A 7,042-nucleotide genomic window follows, 5' to 3' on the forward strand; every position below is an offset into this window, starting at 1 on the left:
AGGCCATTCCATTAATCCATTTTCTAACAGAAGACCAGGCTGATTAGACATGAGAGAGGTTTTGGTCACACTGTTGCAAAAGACATGACGGCACTTTTCTGCAAGTTCAGGTGACAGGCTCTTAATGAAATCTTCTTGGGCTTGGGTGTAACGTCCTCCCACTGTGCTGTCTTTGGGTCTTTGGGCAACATTTCCCCTGGACACTTCAGCTCTCGCACAGAGGTAATAATGGTGTTCAGCAGTGCGTTGTTCCCTGCAGTCTGGCCTTTTGCACAGGAACTCTGGTTTACAGTATTCACTGTCATGGTGAATCTCCAGACATTTTTTGCATGCACCCAGTTTTTTGACAGCATCTCTCCTCTCTGATAGTTTGAGCGTGCGAAACTTTTGGCAGAAGTATAATCTTCTCTTGTGCTTCACATCACCACAGACCACACATCCTTGAGCCTGATTGCTTGGTTGAGTGGAGGTTCTAGTCCAGGCTAGCCGTGGTTCAGATTTTGGTTTTGACTCCTCCTCCTTCAACTGGTCCAGCTTTTCATAGATGGCTTCTTGACTTTGTAGGAATGCCAAGAGGTAGTCAAAACGTTTGTCTTCTTTGGCTTCAGTGTGCTGCTCAGTGGCACAGTGGGTAGCACTGCTGCCTATCAGCAAGAAGGTGCTGGGTTCAATTCTCGGCCTGGGGTCTTTCGCATGGAGTTTGCATGTTCTGAGCATGTGTGGGTTCTCTCCAGGTACTACGGCTTCCTCCCACAGTCCAAAAACATGACTGTTAGGTTGATTGGCTTCTCTAAATTGTGTGCGTGAATAGTTGTTTGTTCTGTGTCTCTGTGTTGCCCTGCAATGGACTGGCGACCTGTCCAGGGTGTAGCCCTCCTCTCGCCCATTGACTGCTGGAGATAGGCACTAGCATCCCTCAGGACAAGTGTGTAAGAAAATGGATGGTATATAAAATGTATAGACTTTGATTTCAATTAAACTGGTAACATTTATCAAAAGAAAAATGTCAACGGTTACCTAATATTAGTGAGTAATGTAACATAATGAAGCAAAGTAAATGTCAATCAGAGAAAATAATTAATATCTACTTAAATTGCTTCATAACAGCAAATTCTACAGGGATCAGTAATGGGACTAACGGCGTTGAAAGTAACGGCGTTACCTTTTTTTAGTAACGAGTAATCTAACTAATTACTTTGACTGTAACTATAACGCAGTTACCATTGCCGACACCCCGTTACTGCACGTTACTCAGGTCGCACAATGAACCTTTTTTTCATGATAGGACTTGTGCGCGCCTTGTCCTCAGAGAAGGGAGGATGAGATTGGCTGTTACGGGTGTTAACATACAGCACACACAGAGAGTTGGAGAGTGAGGAGGGCACCAGCAGCAAAAGAGCGTTTTCCATATGGAAATACTGGTGTTACGTCGAGCTGCGTTTCCCCATCAGATAGATAGATAGATAGATAGATAGATAGATAGATAGATAGATAGATAGATAGATAGATAGATAGATAGATAGATAGATAGATAGATAGATAGATAGATAGATGTTGTAGTATCTATAACAACCCAAACACACAGGATTTCAGAATTAGACATCCCCAGTTATTAATTTGAAAACACTCACCAGATCGGAATGCCCTGTTAAAAAACTTCACACCCATGAGTATTCAGCTGGCTTTCGAAACACACGGCGAGAAGGTGGGGGCCGGGTGGTGAGGGTGAGAAACGCAAAAGTAACGCAATAGTTACTTTTACTAATAATTAGTTACTTTTATTGTGGAGTAACTCAGTTACTAACTCAGTTACTTTTTGGAAGAAGTAACTATAACTAATTACTTTTTCAAAGTAACGTGCCCAACACTGACAGGGATATCACATTTACTTAAAATTTTGAGAAAAATGCAAATTCACTTAACTTAATTTTTTTAAATAAATCTAACTTAAAACTTGGATGTAATTAAGTTAATGTTACTTAATATCTTCACAACTGTTATGTTTATTCGAAAGTAAAATTCACTTGATACTGGCAAGTGAGTGTTACTTGATATTGCAGCATTAAATTTTACTTAAATCATTTGAGTGCAAATACTTACAATATATTTTTTAAGTAAATCCTATGAGCTGTTTTTTTCAGTGCAGGCAGAGAACCAGACCAGGCTAAAGATGCAGACGAATATAGCTCAACCGGAGGAGCTACATCAAACACTTCCATCAGAAATCTTCACCTGAGTTTTCCTAAGATGTCACCTACATACTCAGTAGGAGCAATCCTAGCTGTGGCAGCATTAAGAGACATGCCTGCAAGAAGCCTGCAGATACCAAAGTGGCTAAAAGGTGCAACAATGTGCTAGATTTTCAATCTGGGGCGCCTGCTGTTCACACTCTTCTTCTGGTATGTGCATACATCCCAAATTAAAGGACGGCCTCCTGTGATTAATAATACCCCACATCCAAGACAGTGAACTGTAATACGACCTTCCAACTCTTCTTGTGAAGCTGGCTGCTCTGTAATAACAACAGCAATCCAGGTGCCTCTGTGCTTACAGTACATTCTGCTTGGAACATGAAGGAAAATTGAGAAATGATATGATGGATAAGGAAGTTGCTCAGTTACAAATGCCCACTGAATATCAAGGTGCTGCTGTCAAAGTAATTTGCAATGGATTCCAGTCCCACTGCACCAAGCCGTTTCATTTGCTGTGGATGAAGTGTTGAATGTGGACTCTACAATACACCTCAAGACTGGCGACTCGTTTGGTAGAAGTATCAGTACACAGACAATGAGCTAGAAGTAGAAGATCAGTCTGGATTGGGGATGTAACATTAAAAGCTCCAAAAGGAGAAAAAAAAGGACATTTCAGTGTCTGATATTTAACTTGTAAACTCAAATGTGTAAAACAACACTGATTCTTTTCTAAATGTATTAAAAATGTAAACCCATCTAAATCATGTTTTTTATATACGCAACGTGGCCTCTGTAATAGGAGTCTGTTAACAACTTGTGCCATGGGATCTCTTCAAAAGCTTATCAGATGCTTTTGTACTATGAAATCCATGTCAAATTTTAAGAGAATATCTTGAGTGTTGTATAAATCTAAAAAGGGATTTATTTACAGTTATTTTGTTCTATCATAGCTGTTTGTTGTAAAACTTGGTTGTTAGATTAAGGCCTCATCATTTTAAAAACTCTAAATCATCTAATATGTTTTTTATCTGCCTTTCATTTTTCTTTTAAAGCAGGTTGTGTGAGAGGCATTAGAGAATGTATTATTCTTACATATACAAGTAAGCAACAAGCTGATAATTTTATTCACCAGATCAAGAAGAACTTCTCATGAAGCAAGAGAAGATAACTGCATCTTTGCATGAGCCTTGTAAAGTATTCATTTTTCATATTCAAACTCCTGCAAATCTTAAATTTAATTAATAGATTGTCTGCCATTTCATTATTAGAACATGGTAAATCTAGAGGGGGTGGTGATTGGTTACATTTACTCAGTTACATTTCATTAAGTAACAAATTAAAGACAAAATACACTATATTGCCAAAAGTATTTGCTCACCCATCCAAATTATTGGAATCAGGTGTTCCAATCACTTCCATGGCCACAGGTGTATAAATTCAAGCACCTAGGCATGCAGACTGTTTTTACAAACATTTGTGAAAGAATGGGTCGCTCTCAGGAGCTCAGTGAATTCCAGCGTGGAACTGTGATAGGATGCCACCTGTGCAACAAATCCAGTCGTGAAATTTCCTCGCTCCTAAATATTCCACAGTCAACTGTCAGCTGTATTATAAGAAAATGGAAGTGTTTGGGAACGACAGCAACTCAGCCACGAAGTGGTAGGCCACGTAAACTGACGGAGCGGGGTCAGCGGATGCTGACGCGCATAGTGCGAAGAGGTCGCCAACTTTCTGCAGAGTCAATCACTACAGACCTCCAAACTTCATGTAGCTCAAGAACAGTGCGCAGAGAGCTTCATGGAATGGGTTTCCATGGGCGAGCAGCTGCATCCAAGCCATACATCACCAAGTGCAATGAAAAGCGTCGGATGCGGTGGTGTAAAGCACGCCGCCACTGGACTCTAGAGCAGTGGAGACGCGTTCTCTGGAGTGACGAATCGCGCTTCTCCATCTGGCAATCTGATGGACGGGTCTGGGTTTGGCGGTTGCCAGGAGAACGGTACTTGTCTGACTGCATTGTGCCAAGTGTAAAGTTTGGTGGAGGGGGGATTATGGTGTGGGGTTGTTTTTCAGGAGCTGGGCTTGGCCCCTTAGTTCCAGTGAAAGGAACTCTGAATGCTTCAGCATACCAAGACATTTTGGACAATTCCATGCTCCCAACTTTGTGGGAACAGTTTGGAGCTGGCCCCTTCCTCTTCCAACATGACTGTGCACCAGTGCACAAAGCAAGGTCCATAAAGACATGGATGACAGAGTCTGGTGTGGATGAACTTGACTGGCCTGCACAGAGTCCTGACCTCAACCCGATAGAACACCTTTGGGATGAATTAGAGCGGAGACTGAGAGCCAGGCCTTCTCGTCCAACATCAGTGTGCGACCTCACAAATGCGCTTCTGGAAGAATGGTCAAAAATTCCCATAAACACACTCCTAAACCTTGTGGACAGCCTTCCCAGAAGAGTTGAAGCTGTTCTAGCTGCAAAGGGTGGACCGACGTCATATTGAACCCTATGGATTAGGAACGGGATGTCACTTAAGCTCATATGTGAGTCAAGGCAGGTGAGCAAATACTTTTGGCAATATAGTGTATGTACTTTAAGGATTAGGTTTATTGTGTCATACTCTTTACTTAACTACTCCTACTTAATTAAGTTCTATTTCTCCTTTGTGAGTGTTTTGGACTATTCTTAATTCAGGGAAACATATAGAAACAGTAGATATTAATAGTGGAACTTTGTTATCTCATCCTAAGGTCATCCTTAGTGATGTTTACAGCTGTAGGCTGCTTTCACTAAATCTCTGAGATTTCAGACTGCTTTCTTGTGTTGACTGGGTTGAAGGGCTACCTTTTGATCCAAACAATCATTCGAGGTTGATGGAACCAATGTTAAAATCTAACATAAATAGGGATCTAACATAAATACGGATAAGTAGTTGGTTAAAAGTCTGTAGACAGAAAATAACGTTGCTGTCCCTTTGAGAAACCAGCGTTACAGGTGCAGTGTCTGGGTGACGCTGCAGTACACAGACCCGAAGGAGAGAGCAGAGAAGGAATCGGAGGAAAAAAGAATGGTGATTAATTAACAGAAAAAGTTAATATTTTTGTAAAACAAAACATAATTCAAGAATCAAGAATCCACCTTTCGTATTCCATTTTCAGAGTTTTTTAAAGTGTTTAACAGAGACGTTAGCACCTCGACGTCGGAGTACACAGAGTGAAGCGAAAAGACTACAACTGTGTAAACAGGCCCCATTTCCGTTTCCGGTGGCAGGGGAATATTGACTATTCCTACAGAACTCAATGGGATTTAGAAAATGCTAAATAAAACACTACAGGAACGTTTTTTCTTTACGAAACTTTTTTTGGAACGTCATTGAACAGCGCTGACGACCCGGTGAGTAGCATATTTAAAAAAAAGAACGTTTAAGGTTGTTTTAAGGACATTATCGGACATGCTCTATGCAAGCTATTCTAAAGCAGCCAGGGGGTGATTCTAAATGAGCCAAAAAGCAGAGACAGGAGCAATTGTCAAACTTTTGGTGTCGATCATTCGATTTCATCCTGGACACTACAGAAAATGGGCTTAAAGTGTAAAAAACCGAACTTCTCCTTTAAAGCAGCGGCCTCTGGTGTTATTATTTTGCTTCCCACTCAGAGCCTAGAACTGGTCCAGTGGTGCAGTTAGTGGTGTGATACCGGTGCTACAACTTGGCGAGCCAGCCAGGAGTGGCTTAAAGCATTTAAAACTAGAAACCAGAGACCATATAATATTGTTATCAGTGTTAAGGGAGGAGAAGGAAGGGGAAAAAAATGGATGTCGTTGAAGCCAGCAGTGTAAAAATCCCTAACTCAGTCATAGTTAGCAGTATAACCGATACAGAAATAGATGACGAACTAATGGACTTCCTGAAACAATATGGTTCCATTCAAAGGGTAATTCCAGTAGATCTCACTGAACCAGAGTCAGCCAAGCAGGTTATCGTAGAGTATGTGTAAGGTATAGCTATGCAATCTCTCTTACCTTTATTGCCATACAGGCTTAACAGTAAAGCTAAGACTGATGTCACTTACCACATCAGAGCCTTAGCCAATGTTTACACACCTGTAGCTAGCAAAACAGCTACACAGACTTACATTTCAGAGCTAAAGGACATTGCAAAACTGACTGGTAAAGACTTTGCAGCTGTCCTCAGAGAAGAGTTCTCTCTCATCGGTGAGACTGTCGATCTAGATCATTCAGAGTTCCAAGATGAAGATGCAGAGCAGAGCTCACCTGATACCCCAGAGCAACATGCCCCTGAAAATGCTGCACAAGTAAGCCCCCAGCCCAGCATGGTCCCGCAGCAACATGTTCAACATCATTGGTCTCCACCATTAACACCATCCAAAGACACAGCCCACTGTGAAACTTTCTGACGTCAATCCACCTGACACACAAAAAGTAATTGTTGAGCACATAGTGAGAAATGAAGACTCTGCTCTACAGGTGCACACTTCCTTGAGACTCAGACCCTTCTCTGGACGTGTCCCACGTCCCAACAGTGAAGTGGATTATGAGACATGGCGATCCAATGTGGAACTGCTTCTTAAAGACACAACACAGTCTGATATTTACAAGTCACGAAAGCTTCTTGAAAGTCTCTTATCACCCGCCATTGATATTGTGAAGCACCTGACACCGGATTCTCCTCTTAGTGCATACTTGGAGATCTTGGACTCTGCTTTCGGCACAGTCGAGGATGGAGATGACCTTTTTGCAAAGTATCTCAATACAATGCAGGATAATGGTGAGAAACCTTCAGCTTATCTACAACGGCTGCAGGTGATGCTGAGCACCACCCTCAGAAGGG

Source organism: Cyprinodon tularosa, unplaced genomic scaffold (assembly GCF_016077235.1).
Source record: "Cyprinodon tularosa strain WSP-4 unplaced genomic scaffold, ASM1607723v1 ctg752, whole genome shotgun sequence".
Taxonomy (NCBI): domain Eukaryota; kingdom Metazoa; phylum Chordata; class Actinopteri; order Cyprinodontiformes; family Cyprinodontidae; genus Cyprinodon; species Cyprinodon tularosa.